Source organism: Nylanderia fulva, unplaced genomic scaffold (assembly GCF_048542155.1).
Source record: "Nylanderia fulva isolate GAGA-0341 unplaced genomic scaffold, ASM4854215v1 Scaffold106, whole genome shotgun sequence".
Taxonomy (NCBI): domain Eukaryota; kingdom Metazoa; phylum Arthropoda; class Insecta; order Hymenoptera; family Formicidae; genus Nylanderia; species Nylanderia fulva.
Genome location: NW_028189258.1, coordinates 270,601 through 289,950, shown reverse-complemented (window position 1 = coordinate 289,950; position 19,350 = coordinate 270,601). Strand labels below are relative to the sequence as shown.

The 19,350-nt window shown below is 30.5% G+C and overlaps 1 protein-coding gene across 2 annotated transcripts in view; it reads left to right on the top strand.

Annotated features, from left to right (window-relative positions):
- Window positions 1-7,030: 7,030 nt before the first annotated feature.
- LOC114932276 (inactive dipeptidyl peptidase 10) overlaps window positions 7,031-19,350 on the top strand; it is a 107,229-nt gene continuing 94,909 nt past the window's right edge. For both annotated transcript variants that reach the window (XM_029304443.2, XM_029304441.2), the window contains exon 1: window positions 7,031-7,827. The gene's annotated coding sequence lies outside the window, so the exon portion shown is untranslated. The remainder of the gene's footprint in view (window positions 7,828-19,350) is intronic.

The window sequence follows — 19,350 nt, the reverse complement described above, 5'->3', positions numbered from 1 at the left end:
AAGAGTTATTTTTAAAACTCGCGAGATGCCATATCCAAAAGAATCGAAGTATCAATGACTCTTGTGCAAAGAAATTCGGCCGATTTTCTTTATCTGACAATCAAGAGTGAGTGTCTCGCAAGAAATAAAGCAAAGCTCTTTGCGAGGGCGCGCGAAAAATTTCCTGAACGATTAATCTCTTACCTGCCGACCCTGGCCCTTGAAACGGAAAGGTTTCCGGAGTCAAGGACGCGCATGCAACGTTTCTTGTTCCACCAATCGATATTCCTTGAATAAGGTTAGACTGCGGTGGCTTTTCATTTTGCGTGACTACGAAGGGAGGCCCCGTATCGTGAACTATAAGTTGACCTCGACACGATCCTGGGTGGTACCGCGTGATAATACGCGATATCCTGCCTTCTGTACGAAGGATACGTCCTACTAACGAGGATACGAGTCCGAAGTATGCACTTTACTATTTTCGTCGTCTCCATTAGGGAACGTAATAACGTTCTCGCGTGTTGCCGAGGCTTTCACGGACATATCGTTGTATATATTTATGCGATATTACCCATACAGCACAGATTATTGCAATTATATTGCAGCAACGTTGCAATGTTGCAAGTTGCAATGCAACATTATAAAGACATTGCAGAGATATAGGTGTACAAAATTCCAGCACACTTGTAGCAACATGACATTAATATTTTGGAAATATTGCATGTAATCCAAATTCTATAATTTATATATTGTAATATATATACATATATCCAGCAAACACCAAATTACAGCTATATAATTGTTAGTTGTAATTTCCCACTCAAAAATATAATATGTGTATTATAACAATTATATTGTTGAGTGGAAAATTACAACTAACAATTATATAACTGTAACTTGGTATTTGCTGGGTATAATACTGTAATAAAATAATTTTTTGCAATATTGTACAATAAAAGATGTTGACGATAATCAATAATTTTATTATCTTCCAAAAAGCGGACATTTTAACATTGCTGTAATTCAACAGCAATGATGTAGCAACATTTTGCAGTGAATTTGCAATATTGCAATATTGCGGTGAAAGATTGTTGTAATGTTTTTGCAATCTAACGGTGCTGTATGGATATGTTTGTCGGTGATATTCAGTAATAAAAGATGTCGAGAAAAAAAATTCCGTTTTACGAAATTATTTAGATTCTTTAAAGGCGCGCAGAAATTTTATGGCTCGTCGTTACTGTGGCATATTATAGGTACGCACGACTTATGGCGTGTATCCCTACCTCGAGTTTGTCTTCGCCACTTTATGAATTTACGGAACAAACCGAGATGACGTTTATGTTCTGCGCGCAGCCTTGAAAACAAGGTGCGTATCGTACAACTATAAGACGATGAGATCATGCGAGATACATATTTTATAATGTCGCAGTGTTATATGACGTTCGGATATTGTTCCTTACATCTCTGCAAACGTAAGTTTTTATTAAACAAATGGGTTTATCTTTTCATCGTAGGTGAAGTATAACCAGTGTTTGCTTTTATCTAAATAAAATTATATAGATGGTTATTTAGATGAAGTTTTGGCGTCATCTTATCTTTATTAATAATAAAAATAATATTTATATCTGCATCTTAGATTAAAAAATGTTATCTTTATTATCTAAATTATCTAGAATAATGGTTCAGATAATTTGGTTTAGGGCCATAACACATAAAAATATTTAAATAATAGCACTAACACCGTAAGCGATAAAAATAAAGAAAAGTGTAAAATATAAGTTTGACATATAAATAAAAACATGACTAGATTTTTATATCCCTTTTGTAACTTACACTTTTTTTATAATTGTTCACATAAGCAGTCTTAAAATTATCTGAAAGTTATTTAGATGTATCGTCATATAATTTTATCTTTTATTTAGATATATTTAAAACAAAATCAGTTCTAGCTTATTTAAGATAAATTTATTATTTATTTTTATCTCATTTTTATCTAGCTAATTTTGAAATCATGTAAGCACAACACTAAATATAACACCGGTCACCAAAAAAATCTTTTGTTTTACCAAGATTGTTTAAACAAATATAGGATATTTTGGAGATACTGAATCCAAAAGTGACAACAATTATGCTGAATTGGCTCTAGTTTTTGAGATAATGGATACTCAAATTACAATTTTATCCCAAATACGATCTATAGCCACTGACATATGTAGCAGAGTTTAACATTATTTTTATCTTCAACGTGATCCTGATGACCTACATAAAAGAAAATCGTACAAACAGCATTTTTCCATGCATTAATTGTGATTTCAATTTATTTTAATTTTGTGTTAAGTAAAAACTGAACACAACATTATTAGTCATTTTATATTTTATATATACTTTTGAGATAATTTGAGATAGGAGTAGGCTATTATATTTTCTGCATTTTTTATGTTTCTCATAGGGCATTTATTATCTAAAAAATTAGAGTTAGGAAAATCAATACTATATTCAAAAAATCAGCGAAAGTTACCCTAAAATAAATCTAATATAATTGGCAATAAAATTAGTGTTGATCAGTGTAATAATATTGTGATGAAACGTGATGTTTGTTAATGTGTTCAAAAATGTTTGGCTTGTCAATTTCTATCAATTTGTATAAAGAAATTAAGAAATCGGTATTGTAGACTCTATTACAAAAATTCCATCCATTCTGCAGTTAAATAAGTACGGAGGACTCAATTCCGTTCCGTTATCCGCAAACGTTTACTTCAGCGCAAGGTTGCTTGGGGTAAGTAGAAAATACAAGAAAAGAATAGGATGGATAGAAAAGAGAAGAAAAGAGAAAACTGCGCACAGATCTCCGAGCTAGAAGATGGATAAGATAAATCTCGTAAAAGTCGATTCGTTCGAGATAACAATGCTGTCTAAATTGGTTCACTCACAATCATTATAAATGAAACTGTAAGGTCATTCAATATAAAAGAACCGATGAGTTCGTATATTTGTAAAATTAAGACGGAGTTAATGATCGATTAAAATCATAGCTTCCGACAATTTTACTCGTTTCCTTTACTTGTTTTTCCTCGAGTTTTATCGGTTTATGCACTTTCATCCTCAAATCTTTTATCAGTATTATTATCAAATAAATCTCAGAACTAGTGTTTGCTGTTATCTAGATAAAATTATATAGATAATTATTTACATAAAGTTTTGGCGTCATCTTATCTTTATATAGATAATAAAAATATGTATTATCTATATATCTGCATTTTAGATAGAAAATGTTATCTTTATTAAATTATCTAGAATAAATTATATCTACTAAATTAAATTATTAAATTATCTAGAATCAATTATATCTACTAAATTAAATTATTAAATTATCTAGAATGTTCAGATAATTTGCTTTAGAGGCATAGCATATAAAAATATTTAAATATTATTATTAATTAGCAGAATTTAAGCATTAAGCGATAAAAACTTGCAAATACAAGTATAAATATATTTTTACATCCCTTTTATAATTTACATTTTTTTTATAACCGTGTTTACATAAGCGATTTTAAAGTAATATTATCTGGAAAATATCTAGATGAATCGCTATATTATTTTTTCTTTTATCTGGATATATTTAAAACAAAGTTATCTCTATCTTATCTAAGATAAATATACATATTTTTATCTCATTTTTATCTAGCTAATTGTAAAATCATCTAAGCACACTACTGTTCAAAATCTTAGATTGCATATTGCGCTTTAATTGCTAGAATATATATGTAATTATATAATAATTTAAAACATTTATTGATAATGACACAAAGAAAAAAATTAAATAATAAAGGAAGGAAGAAAAAAAAGAGTATAAAGGGTTGACGAATAGCGGATTTGATTGAGGATCGTGATACATTTTACGTTGAAAGATGGTGCGACTGCATGAAGGACGATAGAGTATTCGTCGACGTGCTCTTGAAGCTTTTCAATTTTCAAGTGAACGCAATTCGCGGTCAGGTGAAAAACCGGACGATATTATTTTCGCGTTTGTGGTTCGTAGGTTACGTTTAATTAATTCGTTAAAGTCCGCGCGAAAATACGCTCTCTAACATTACCGCCGGCACTTTCGCATAATGCGGGATTTTTCCGCACCAGTTCTAATTACAGCATGTTTCTTGAATGGAATTATCTTACATATAAGAGTGTTTCTATGTGATATATTATTACAATTATTATTATAAATTAATAATTAATAATCTATTATTTTCCTTTTAAGATCCGCAGTTCTGCATATTTACATTATCATATTCTTGTACAACTGAGTTTTAATTAGCTTGTTATGAATTTATCTCTTTATTATCCCATCCGCGAATAATGTATTCTCTTTAGATCGTACATATATGTATAAATATTGAAGTATTTTTATTTTATTTATTGATTCGGGAACGTGTCAAAAGAGCTTTTCCATCCGATAGTAAACTTATGCATAAGTTATACATGAAAAAGTTCAGACATCTTCCACAGCTACTCATTGTCAGGTTGACAAGGGTTAGGTTATGTTATTTTCAATATAATACAAAATATAAATATTGGTAAATAAGGCATATAAATAAATTAATTAATAAAATAGTGTTGTATTTTTCTAATTTAAATTATGTATTTTTTTTACAATGTAACTAATATCAATATATCACTATGCATTTCTAATTACGCAATGCATCATGGGTAGCTGTAGGAGATGTCTTAACCTTCTTGCATAACCTTAACTATTGGATCCGTGTTCGAACAATAATAATATATATTTCAATTATGACAGATCACTCGATTGAGCTACTTATTGAACACATTAATTAAAAAAGCACAAATTATAGTAAGTACGATCAAAACTTTAGAAGTATTTGTTCTTTAAAACTGATAATTAAATGAGTCGTAACTCTTGAAGGATGCGTTTTTCGACTAACGTTTATAGAAACTTTCTTCGTTCTTATGACGAGTCCAATCCAATCCCTGATTTTGACCAACTATTTCAGGACCATCCTGTATACAATAACTTTATCCGGTAGAATGAAGAAAAAATGCACCCTCTAACGATACAGGGTTGACTTTCGTGGTGGAACGCGACAGATGCGAAGAACGCGAGATCGCTGCGCTAGTGTAAGAATGGAGGGGAATGCGCGCTGGGTGAACGAAAGGGATGAAACTCAGAATGTGGGGACGCAGATGGGAGAGGGACGGAAGATCCTGGAAGAAAGAGAGGTGGAATCGTACATGGTTAGTGGGAGTCGGTGGAAGGCGAAAGGGAAGGACGAAAAGCGTGAAGGAAGGGATGAAGGGATATCCAAGTTGAGGAAGGATGTTCGAAAAATAGCGAAGATGAAGAGAGAGAGACAGAGAGGAGAGAGATGGGAAAGTTAGGGAGGATATATTTAAGAGGAAAGAGAGCATTTCGAGAGGTCTAACAAAAAGGGGAATAAACGAGACGAGAGAGAAGCACAGTAGCTGAAAAGCGATGTAGATATCAATTGAGAGAAAGTGAGAGGAAGAATCGGTAGAAGCAGAAAGAGATGGTGGTGGACGCGAAAATGGTGGGGCTGAAGATATGAGGACGGAGTTTTTGGCAGACGACAGAAGAGGAACAGAAATAGGAGAAATTGAGTGAAAAAGAAAGAGAATAGGAAGGGAGAACAAGAGGGAGGTAGAAGGGGTGGAAAGGGGAACTCAGAGAGAAAATTAGAAATAGAGTCAATGGAAGGGGAGAAATCGCGCGTGAAATGGAAAGGGAAGAATTTAGCAGAGAAAAAGAAGAAAGGGGGTGACACATATAGATATAGAGCTAAAAACAAGATAAAAAGATAAATCAGATAAATAATATGGGATAAATAAGATAAAAAGATAAATAGATAAGATAAATATACAGCACAGAACATTGCAATTACATTGCAGCAATGTTGCATTCTTACAAGTTGCAATGTAACATTGTAGAAACATTATAGGAACGTACAAATGTAATATTTCACGAGAACGTTACAGCAACATTTCAGAAAGATTATAAAAAATATTATTCTATAATCGTTAATTCCTTTATTCTTATGTTTCCGTGCACATTTCTATATTGCTGCAATGTTTCATGCAAATGTTTCCCAGGACGGACATTTCAACGTTGCTGCAATCTTGTAACAATATTGTAGAGATATTTCGCAACTTTCAATATTACAACCCATACAGCACACAAGTTTGCAGCAATATTGCAACAACATTGCAATATCGCACATTGCATAGCAATATTGCAGAAATATTATATAGGCATGAATTTGCAATATAGTTTAAACAACGTTGCAGCAACATTTCAGAAATATTATAAAAATAAAATTCACGCAAAAAATATTAGGTACAGAACATTCCGATCATGTGTTTAACACATTTCCAATAATCCAATAGTAATACATATTTATTTTATTGCATTATTGTTGCAATGTTATAGAACAATATTTCTGAAAGCGGACATTTTACCGTTGCTGCAACCTTGCAGCAAGATTGCTACAACATTTCACAATGTTCTCGCAATATTGTAATATTGCAATAAAATGTTGCTACAATGCTGCTGCAATCTTGTTGCACTGTATGGGAATATTTTAGTATAATGTTTTTGCAATGTTTCTGCAATCTTTCGGTACTGTATAAAAATATAAATTTTCAAAAAATTAAAAAAAAATTATGATAAATTATATGAGCATGTCGCAACTTTCATATTACAATATTTTAGAGGAAAAAGGTTTTGCAATATTTCTGCAATCTTTCGGTACTGTATAAAAAGATAAATTTTCGAAAAATTATGATAAATCACACGAGCAACTCCAAAAGAGAGAGAGAGAGAGAGAGAGGGGGAAAGAGAGAAAGCGTAGAAGGTAGGAGAAAGAAACACAAACATGGAAAGGATCCTCGAAATTTACCCACCATGGCACGCGTACGCGCGATCGCGAGAGAGAGAGCGCGCGAGCAACGGCGCAGGGAGGGGAGGGTGGTTCGCGGCGGGGGTGGAAGAGCGTTACATAGAGACGGGAAGTCAGAGAGAGAGGATTAGAGGAAGAACGAGACCGAATGAGAGAGCGAGGAAGAGGGAGTACCAGGAGGCCGAGGCTGCGGCGTAGCCTCAGTGTCGGCGCAGTGGCCGGGCCATCGTGTCCTGCCTGTGCCCAGGTCTCCGTGCTCATCTCTCCCCGTTTCTGATCCTGTCGACAGTCATACGGACTCTACACGGTATATCATCGTCGTTGTCATTGTCGCCGTCATCATCATTACACCTCTTCCAACCACTAACCCTCATCTATAGTATCAACCATATCCTCTCTCTCTCTTTCTCTCTCTCTTTCTCTTTCTCTTTCTCTCTCTTTCTCTTCCCTCTTTCTCTCTCTCTCTCTCTCTCTATCTCTTTCTTTCTTCCCCTTTCTCGGTCTTCTCTTCTCTCGTCGAATCGAACGAATCGGCGTCCGCGTATCCGATGAGAGCCGGCGCGTCGCGACGTGGTGCGACATCCGGTATAAAGCCTCCCCGAAAGACGCGGCTTGACTTCCTGACGCGGGAGAGAGAGTGCTGGTAGTAATTATTCGCGAATTTGCGCGGGGTGCGTACCCGAGTAAAGGTGTATACTGCTACGTTGGATGACAGTGGAACGGCACAAGTTGCTCGGAATTAGTCGCGAACACAGGAGGACATCCTTCACCGGGCAACAGCGGCCAGCAGGATATCGAGGTGAAGAGGTGGGAGCCATGCCGCCCGGGCGAGCTTCCCTCGAGGCAGCCAGCAGGATCGTTCAGCTACCGTTTCCCTATTCTTCGAGGCTGCTCGACTCTCGTGCTCGCTTTTGTTGAGGTAAGAGGCCTCCCAATAGGACTTTGCCAAAGATCCTATGATGCGAGGGATGGAAATATGATTACGCGAGGATCAACGCGGTGGTCGAAATCAGCAGTGGTTCTCTTTGAAGGATTGAGTACGTGAGACTTTTTTTTTGCGAATGAAACGCAGGTCAAACCTGCCTGAGTGAAGTATCAAGTCTGCGTACGTATCAAGGATTCGATAAATATTGTGAATATGGTTTAGAATGGCGTCTCTCCCCTAAATCGTAAGTAGCTTTTGAGAAGATTTCTTACGATATAAATCTTTTCCCCGTTTATCAACGAGATAATTCGAGATTCTCTTTCTGAATGTGAAGAAAAACTTTTATTCACGTCCTCCTGTGTGAATGAAAACATTTTTTATTTACTTCTCGATAACGTAAATATTTGTAGCAAACATCGATATCTCTCTTAGCGAAAATTTGTGTCAAATTGCGGGTAGTTCTTGGAGAAATCTTATTCTTCGTTTTCTCTTTTCCATAGAGAGGAAATAAGTATGAATTCTTTGATCAGAGTTGGAAATTTTACGCAATTTTAATTTATTAGTTATTTCATAAATATTTGTAACTACACTTCATAATTAACAAGCTTCGTTGATCTTTAGTTGTAATTATTCGTGAGAGAACTCGTGAGTTTTCAAGCAACAGATTCCGCGCGGCTGCTGATTAGAAGATGTTCTCTTTGCTCGTAAGAAAAGTCAAGAGGATTACTTTGAAACTTAGTCCCAACATCGCTTCTCAGAAATCATTTGATGAATCACATTCTTTCAAGATATTTATATCCGATTACATACAATCGTAAAGTCGATAGATTCGTCAAATCTCTTCGAAACATTTTACAATTTCCAAAAATCTCCAAGTCAATTTAATTTTACGTTTCTACAGTCGTCGCTAATTTCATTGCAATATTGGATTATGGTTTGGTTTTATAGATAAGTATCTACTTCTTCTTGCTAATTTGTAGGTTTAAATGTATAATACTGTATTTTATTATCTTTTTATAAATTAGAGAGAAGGTTTTTGTGTACTATAATATAGATTGAAGGAAATGGGTTAATAAGAACCACAGTCAGAATTAATACAAGTGTACAGAATAGTGTATAAAATAACACTGATCATTTCCTTTTAAATACCATTTTCTGGCAAAAATATTCAATGGCTCAATTTCTGACTCGCTCCTATTCGCATGAAACTACACGAGAATTGTCAATCGTCTTGTTAGTCTTTAATTTCGTAGAGATTCAAATTCATAAAAGTTTCTAGAAAATTACTAAAAAAAGGATCTTCATTTAAAAAGATCCTTAGCAGCCTATTCTCTAAAGAAATTATCTGGAGAAAAGAAGAGTACATTCATCTTTTAATTCTTCACAGAAGTTTACAGAAAATTATTAAAAGATCTTCACTTAAAAAGATCTTTAGCGGTCTCTTCCTTAAACAGGTTTATGGAAGAAATAAAAGCACATTCATTTTTTAATTTCTAAAGAGACTTATGTGAACCTGGTGTATGACTAAAGAAAATAAATGTTTCTGAAATATATAATAATTTGCTTCTACAATACTTTGATTGTATGTACTATTTTTTGTTTAAATATCTCAAAATGTAAAAAAAAAAAAAACATATAAGATAGTTAAAACATAGGTCGATGATAATTTCAATTTTATACTTTCTGAAAGAAGACAGTTCAAGATTTTGTGCTCAAACAAATATTTCTAAAATACGTCAAAAGAGTTGGGTCATTCTTCAAAATATCCTATGTTAAAATGATATTCTAAAGAGCGCATGGTTGCATTCGTTTATCTTTTAGTTTTCATTTTTTTCGCTTTAATTGTCTCTTAGAAGACGCGAGACGAGAAAATTTTCGATTAATTTTGAATAGTGTTGAAAAATGCTGGTATAATTTCGCCCCTTTTTGCAGCGCTGTCATGCAAGCTTATGCATCTCGACACGGTGCTTTTGCAGCAACGAACGCCGCATTAATTACTGGAAATCCAAGCATGAATCACGGATGTAGCGTACACAATACGCGCGGACACGAATGTCAACCGTCCTGTTATTACCGTATGCTCTAGGAATTTTGGCTGGTACACCGCTGGTCTCTCGATGTCGATGAATTTTCGTCGATAGGATAGACGCGTGTGTATTACATGAGCGTGTTCATACATACAGTCATACACCATCGGAATCGTGAAAAATGTGACCGTGTGACCATTGCAACTTTGACCGACACATAACACACATTTAGGGAACGAAATAAAAAATTCCTAAAATACATTTTTATTTTTTTTCCTCTGTTCGGATTCCTATTCGTTTGTATTAGGATTTATTTTATCATTGCAAAGGAGGACATTTTTTTAAAGGAATATATACATATATATATATATATATATATATATATATATATATGTATAGGAAAAAAACTCCTTTTATTTATAAATATGTACCTATAATTTTTTCCTTGATTTCACTTTAATAATTTTAACTTTTATTATAATACTTTAATAATTTTTATATACAGGGTGTATCTAAATAAGTGTGAAACATAAGAGCTAATTCTTTGTCGAAAATTAAGAGGGGAGTTTCTTATATAAACATATATATTTTTTTTCAAATTTCAGACAAATTAAAAAAATAAAATTTGATGAATATTTTACACTAATAAAAAGAACATTAATATTAAAAAAAATAGAAACTTAATTTTTCCCTCCCTTTATAAAAAAGTGTAACTTCTCAGGAAGCGATGTATATGTTTATATAACAAATCTCCTTTTCGATAAAAAATAATCTAAAATTTTTCGCACTTATTTAGATACACCCTGTACATAAACATATATATATAAGATGATTAATTAAAATATGATAAAAGAATTCATTTTATTTTTGACATTGAAATAAGTTTTTGGTATATCTTTCCTTTTTGTTTGTTGTACGCTTTAAGATTTTCTATTTTGATAGTCGGGATAAATCTTATAGATTTACGAGTGTATACATATTTGTTATATTTGTCGAGATAATACTAAAATTTAAGACTGTTTACAAAAAAAAATAAAAAAGATCTGATAGTCTTTCATACGACTCTTAAGAGATCGCATTGATAGGCATGTTTTATTCTTCTCGTATCAATTTAAAACAATGCAAGATAGAACGAAAGTGCTCATAAAATCTCATTGACTGTTTGCAGTTTAAAAACAAAAGATGGAATTGTGATGATTGTTGTTACAAGAGAAAAAACCAAAATTTTAACAAATTATTTTTTTTTCTAAACAATAATTTAGTAAATGTTAATGTAATTTTGCAACATGATTTTTTAAAGTTCCAATTATATATGTAAAAAAATTTGAAATACATGATACTATTGTATTTTTTCGATATTTTTAACGTAATATAATCATAATAACAAATTTTCATAGGATTATAATGTGAAACTAGCAGAAGTTCAAATTGCAATAACTTTTAAATGCGTTAATGAATTAAATCCAAATTTCGATAGCTTTAGTATCAAAGTGGAAGCGATTTATTGTACATAATTTTTATGAATTTTGTACCATATTTAGATATATCCTTAAATATTGTATAATTTTATTTCTAAAACTTAATTTCTTCTACAATAGAAGTGAATTAACTTACACGTGTTTCAATTTTTTGACATTTACATAAAAACATGAATAAATTTTCTTCATTCTTAGCGCTTCAAGTTATCACGAATAATAGTTTGCTAATCACATCATCGACATGCTTACGTATGTAATTAAACTATTTGATTCTCTCTAAATTACAGGCGCCTTACTCTAGAAATTTCCAGTTAATCGAATGACACGAGTTTTCAACTTCAGTAACCGCGCGTGTGGTTGACAAAGTTACTTTCGTATCGGACATCGAATCGGAATGTCGGATTCCGACACTGCCGAGCTATAATTTCTCTCGGCGGCACGCTAATTTCCTTTAACAAAATCATTTTCGCCAATACGGCCATTTCTGACGTACAGACGATCTTTTTTAGTCTACACATTAATTTCCCGTCATAAGAGAATTTCCTGGCTTTTAATTTTACTTCGAGAATAATGTAAAAATAAGTGCTTTCTATATTGTTTTTATCTTAGAATCTCATATTTCGTTTGTTATACAAAAAAACACAAATTTCTTCAACAAAACAAATAAATAAATAAAATTATTGCTAAAACCACTACATCTTTGACATTACATGTTACACAAATATCACGATAAAAAGGATAATTTTCGCACGCGTTTTCGCGTTGTAGATGATGATTTGGAATGCTAGCAGTGTTATGCTTAGATGATTTTAGAATTATATATAGCTATAGATAAAGAATAGATAAAAATATGTAAATTTATTTTAGATAAGATAAAAATAATTTTGTTTTAAATATATCTCGATAAAAGATGGCGATTCATCTAGATAATCTTCTAAATAATAATTTTTAAGACTGCTTATGTAAATATAGTTATAAAAAAATGTTAATTATAAAAGGGATATAAAAATATATATTAATACTTTTATTTTTTATCGCTTACAATTTAAGTTCTATTGCTCAAGTATTTTTATGTGGCTTTAAATCAAATTATCTAAACATTATTCTCGATACTTTAATAAAGAAAACACTTTTCATCTAAGATGCGGATATAGATAATACATATTTTTATTATCTATATAAATGTAAAATGATGATTATCTAGATAATTTTATTTAGATAACAGCAAACTGGATGTCAAACATGCTCACTCTAACAATAAATTGAAATATCACGAATATCATGAAGGAAAGTCTTTAATTTCGATATCGTAAGTCAATATATTCGATTTTTAGCGATCTAACTGAATTAATTTCTATTTTTTATCACGAAATGGGCCAATGGGTCAAATTAAAATTTGAGGATAGATGTATGCGAATGTGCACCGAAAGATATAAATTTTGATCTTATCGAGCGAACAAGACCCCGGGAGTTTTTCTTTTACTAATTTTAAATTCTCCGTGGAATACAAAATTCCTACGGTGAAATCGTGATGAATTAGAACGCTCCATTCGGGAATACCTAACAAAGCATACCGCGAAAATTGCAAACAACAATAACTCGTCATCACGGAATCACGGTCTGGTAAAAAATGTATGATTAAATTCTCGATTAAATTCTTTCACTTTTGAATTAAGAATCGACAAAACAGTAAGATACAAGGTAGATCATAAACGATAAGAATTTTGTCACAATAGTAAAAGATGTGGATAGATAAACTATTAAAAATCCTTCGTTCTTTTATTATTTTTTAATTATTTTTTATAATAAATAGTTTATTACAACAGTTTATTGTTTATTACTAAACTAATAGTTTATATGCTAAGAGTTTATTATTAACAGTTTATTACCACAGTTTATTACAATTATATAATAAATAGTTTATTTTTATAATAAATAGTTTAGGTTATTACATATTATTGAAATAATTAAAAATATTAAATAAGCTGTAATCAGGAGGGAGAAAATTAATATCAAAATGATACGTATAAAAGTAATCTTTGATCTTTTGTTATTTTATTCATCAAATCTTTAAGCCAAGAAATATGATTTATACGTCACCAAAAAGAAGAAAGAAACAGAAAAAAGTTGTACAAGAATCATTTTTTCAAATCTGACACAGATTGGTGTTATAAAAAATAAAAAATTGGCTAAATTAATAAAAAAACCATTTTACAAAAAAATCGTTTTCACGTAAAAGTTAATGGCGAACCAATTTGAAATTACATTTAAATGTTAGCTATTGGCTTATTAACATATATAAAACCCAAAATAGTTCATCCTTAATTTTGAGAGATATATGTATTAATATATTGAAAAATGAGGAAAAAAGCAAAAAATCGTCAAACTAGTCTATTGTATTTTGGGGGCTCAAAAACAAAATTTTGCTTTTTGACGAAAATAAATAATTAAGTAATAAAGCACATATCTTCTACTTTACAAATACAATAATTCAAAAAATTCTTAAATAATTTTTTCTGAATAAAGAGACCGAAACACCTTTATTTATGTTATTATACGATAATTTAGTTTGTTTCTTTTTAACTTGATACAATCATATTGTAAATTTTAATTTTTTTCTCGTATTTGAATTTTTAGGAGCTCAAGACGTGGCGCATTCTAGTTAAACTTCTGTGGTTTCCCATTTTATTATGATTACGATTATTATTATTATTATTATTATTATTATTATTATCAGCGTGGTTTCGGTGTCCGATATCGGATGAAGCCGGGATTTCAGCAACAAGGCTCTCGATAACAGGGAAACGGATATTTCCGGATCTTCGAGCAGGACCGATATATAGGGGAAGATCAGTTAAGGGATGAGAAAATAATAATCCAATCAGATGTCGAATAAAGCCCTGCCTCTTGAAAATCACCAACAGCAATTATTCATGTCCTATTAATCCACGAGGGAGCATAATGCCGTTTAATTATCGATGATTTACTGCAAATTGCCGCGACATACCGCGCATCCTGGTGATCTTCTCGTTCAAATATGTGCGTAAAATGTGTAAAATACTCGTGACGCGCGTCATTATTGTCGATCATATTTTTCATCCTCGAAAGCCAGGTATTTCGAAACAATTCTTTTTTAATTGACGATAAAATATCGATGTCTCTAAAACTTTATAGTCGTTTATAACGACGATCGCAAAGTGTCAGGTCTTGTTCTTCTAAGATACAATTAGCGTTTCCGCTTATCATTTATCTAGATTATTATTTTACAAGTTTTATAAGACAATCACGGTCCATCTTATATCGATATTTTTTTCATGCAATAATCTCCCTTCATTCTATTATATTGTATTTAAATTATTAAAATATAACTGTGCATATTGCGATACGATAAATCTCGAGATGTATTTTTATTAAATCACGAGAGAATCTATGATAATTTGGATAAACTCGGGTCCATACGGAAAAAAAGGTCACAAGTTGCAATTTTTTTAATAATTGTTAAATAATGCATTTTTTAATTATTCTCAAAGATAATCGATATTTATAATAATTTCTGTGCTTAAATTATTCAGAATAACAATATTGTAAATATTATACATGTCTTTTTATTTTTGGTTATCTTAAAAATTTTTTATATGTCCACTAAAAAATGCTATAATGTCGAATAAATTAAAGCTGAGCTATCATAATCGACGTTAGATACAAAATAAAGGTATATAAATTATAATGTAACTCCAATAATTTTTATTTCCGTTTTCACTCATGTTTTTATAACCATTATGGTTATCTTTTTTTCACAATTTGAATAAGATAGCCCACTTTCATTATTAAAATATTTATTATTAAAATATTGTGTATTTTTTTTATTTATGTATAAAATTTTACTTCTGCTCTGTTTTAAAGATGGTTTCAAAGATTATTTTTAGCTAAAAAGGTCAATCTAAGATTATATTTAAAATTTAATTTTTAAATAAAAGTTTTTATTTTATAATTAAAAAAATAAATTATTGTTTATATGTTTAAAAATAAAAATAAAAATAAAAATGTATAAAAATTCTATAAAAATAAATAAACTAAATATGTAGAATTATGTTTTTTTTTTATTTCTTAAATATGAAATATATGGTAAATTTATTTTTTATGATACTATGGCCATCTTCTCCCTAGAAGGATGACTAATGCTTATATTTTAATAATATACAATTTTTATTAAATATTTATTGTTTAATTTTGATATTACTTTAATTTTCAATGAAAGAACGTGTCAAAAATATTAAAAAAATAATAAAAGTATGTTTTTTGTATTTTAAAAAACTATGGTCATCTTATCCGAGTTTACCCTAGAAGGAATTAATTTTGATTTCACTATTGTTGAAAATATGTATAAAATATTAGAAATATGCATTGTCACTATCTGAAATACGATACGGCATTTTGTTGCAATATCTTTATGCAATGATGCATCTCGTACGCGAGTTGTAATGCGAAAACTTTTGTTCATTAGTTTGTAACTCGCAGCTGCGATTCGTTCGTGCATTTTATGCGATAAATTTTGCAAAATGGAAATTGAAATTATTTCTGTCTCTTGAGCGACGAAACATATTGGATGCAATTTTGCGAAATAATCGAATTCTGTCTCGTATTTCTCATTGATGATCAAATATATAAGTATTTCTTGAACGAGATTAACTAAATTAATTAATAAGTTAACCTGCATCGCAAACGGATAAATATTTCAATTTTTTTAATATGTCAATAATATTTGTGTGTGTGTGTATATGGAATTAAAAATAATAAAAATCAAAGGATGTGCGCGAGTGCACATCCATGGAATATTAAGTTTGCTCAAATAAAATCGAGCTTTCGTTCGCAGGAAACGAGCATTTGTGCTTTCCGCCGCGAAAATGATAACTTATTGCCGTTTTATTAGCATCGCTTTTTTTGATATCGATATCGAATAAAATGCCGGAAATAAGTTAGGAGATAGAGTACAAGCGTATACGTGATATTTTGCATGTTCGTCAAATTTATCGCTAATAAGGAAATACTTTGTATAGCTATGAGTTTCATCTTTTTGTTGTCATGATTTATATCCTGTTACTATCGACGAATATAAACTTATGAATCTGTAAAATTGAATGACTATTTCAAAGAACGTTCGACATTTGTTCACAAATAGAGATGGCCTTAATTTCTTGTGTATTCCTGTCATGCTTAGATGATTTTACAATTAGCTACATAAAAATGAGATAAAAATATGTAAATTTATCTTAGATAAGATGAAGATGATTTTGTTTTAAATATATTTAGATAAAAGATAAAATTATATGGCGATTTATTTAGATAATTTCCACAAATATTATTTTTAAGATCGCTTAAATACATTTATAAAAACTATGTAAATTATAAAAGGGATATAAAAATATATTTTTATTTATAAATTTTTATTGCTTACTGCTTCTGCTACTTAATAATAATATTCAAATATTTTTTTTGTGATATGACTCTTTAAACAAAATTATCTGAACATTATTTTAGATAATTTAATAAAGACAACAGCTTTTTTGAGCTAAGATACAGATATTGATATAATACATATTTTTATTATCTATATAAAGATAAGATGACACCAAAATTTCATCTAGATAATTTTATTTAGATAACAGTAAACACTGCTGCTACGTTTATCGCAATGCATCGCAAATTGTATTGTTTATCGATACGACGTAACGCTTAATCAGCGTGATTCTATAAGTGTGCGAATTAATTACGATTTGCATTTGTCGAGCATTTCCTTTCGTATACGATTTGTCTGCAGAATATAAACAAATGCGTTCGATTCGATGAGCAGATTAAAAGTTTTCGCGAGAAATCCAAGAAGATAAATGGAAATTCGAATTTGCGCAGCATTCCCGAAAACTCCGAGACCTGGATTCGAGGCGGATTTCTCCTCCAAGCCGCTTCGAATTTTACGAAAAAGCAAAAAAAAAAAGGAAACAAAATAGAGAGAACGACGGCTAACAAAGCGTGCTGTCTCAGTGTTGCAAAGGAGTAGTTTTGTTTACGGCTCTCGTGTTGAATGCAGGATGCTCAGGCAATAAATGAATTTTGCTGACGATACGACAGCTTCATCCTGTATATATGAGACCGAGCACGGAATTAATCCTGTATCACTTGCACACGTAGTTTCACTGTGTTAGCGTACGAATACACGAGTTGTTGCGTTCACTTTTTGATCATTTATCATAGATTTATCATCTTTATATTTCAATGAGAAGTATATTCATGCGAACCGCAACCTTTTAAATTATTGCCACAAAAAGATAAAATATTATGCGTGTTAAAGGAAAGTATACTAAATTGTACCCTCTAAAATCAATATTAAAATTGCAATTAAACATTATTAAAGACATGACAAATTTTTTTATTCATTCGAAACTTTATGATTTTAACGATATACACTAAATATTAACACAAATTTATCATTGTTTTATATTGTAAATTAAAAATAAAAAAATATTTAGTACGATTTATAATACCAGTTTGCTAAACTGTATCCATGAGTTTAAATCGTACTTCTAATAATAAACTATGGTTTTTTGTCAACGATATACACTAAACATTAACACAAATTTATCACTGTTTCACATTGTATATTAAAAATTAAAAAGAAAATAGTATTTGGTATGATTTATAATACCGATTTAGTAAATTGTACCCATGAGTTTTTAAATTGTATCTCTAACAATAAAAAAAAAACTAAAATATTGTAACAAAAATTTTTATTTTCTACAAAAGTTTTCAATCTGCAACAAAACATATTTATATGAATTCCATATTTATAATCATAAATTCTCTTCAAAAATATAACACAAATACTTTTTCTATCACACCAGAATATAAATAAATATTTTATAAAGTTTCATAATATTTTCTTTAGTTTTCTATCTAACTAAAAAAAAAATAAATATTAATGTCTAGATAAAAAAATTAATTTAGTAAATCGTACCAGTACGATATTAAGTATTTGCGATAATTAAGTATTTGCTCTCTTTTTGAATAAACTGAAATTCATTTATATATTTAATATAAAAAAATGAAAATAAAAAAATTAATTGGAGAAACAAAAACATTTTAATTATGTCCCCTCCTATCCCTGGAAAAATCCTGACACAGGGTGCCGAATATTACATGAAAATTACATTAAAAAAATGTATGAATGTTACTCATCGATGAATCGCTTGAGAAGGAAACAAACATTGAGGCATTCGAATGAAGTTAGTTGCGATATAACAGCGTTAACATTTTTTAATATTTTAAGGGGATCCTTCAGCAAACAACGAACTCTGACAAAAAAGTAGCACTCTCACTTTGGAATTAAAAATATCGGTAATTACCAACTAATTTTCGAAGAATAATTACTGATATTTTTAATTTTACATTATAAATTATTTAAATCAAACATGTATTAGAATATATAGCACACATAGTCATTTTTTGCTACGTTTAATACTATTATAGGTTTGAACGTAAATATGTATTGCTGTTTTTGCTCTATTAAATCTATAATGCACGCAAACATACGTACGAGTCGTAAAACAAACTATACTTTTATATTAGACTTCTAATCTAAATTTAGAGGGTAACAATGCTTTTTTTCATGTATCTTAATCTCAGGAATCTTGTGTTTATATTCATACAAAATGTATATTTTTTATATAAAGCACATAAAGTGATGAGTTGACAGCTTGTCTGTCATTCGAGACGTCATATTGATAAGAAAAACTGTAATTTAGTAATTATTTCTCGTTTTTCATATAAACTCAAACTTCCCTAGGATCATTGATATATGCATTGCAATTGTAGAGAAGCATTTTTAATTCTGTCAAATAAATGCGACAAAAGACTAGAAGTACGAAAATAATAATTGGTCGATAAAACAGACAATCGTGAAGGATTCCCTTAACTCTGTTTAAGAAATTAAGAAACAGTAGAGATACGATTTAACAAAC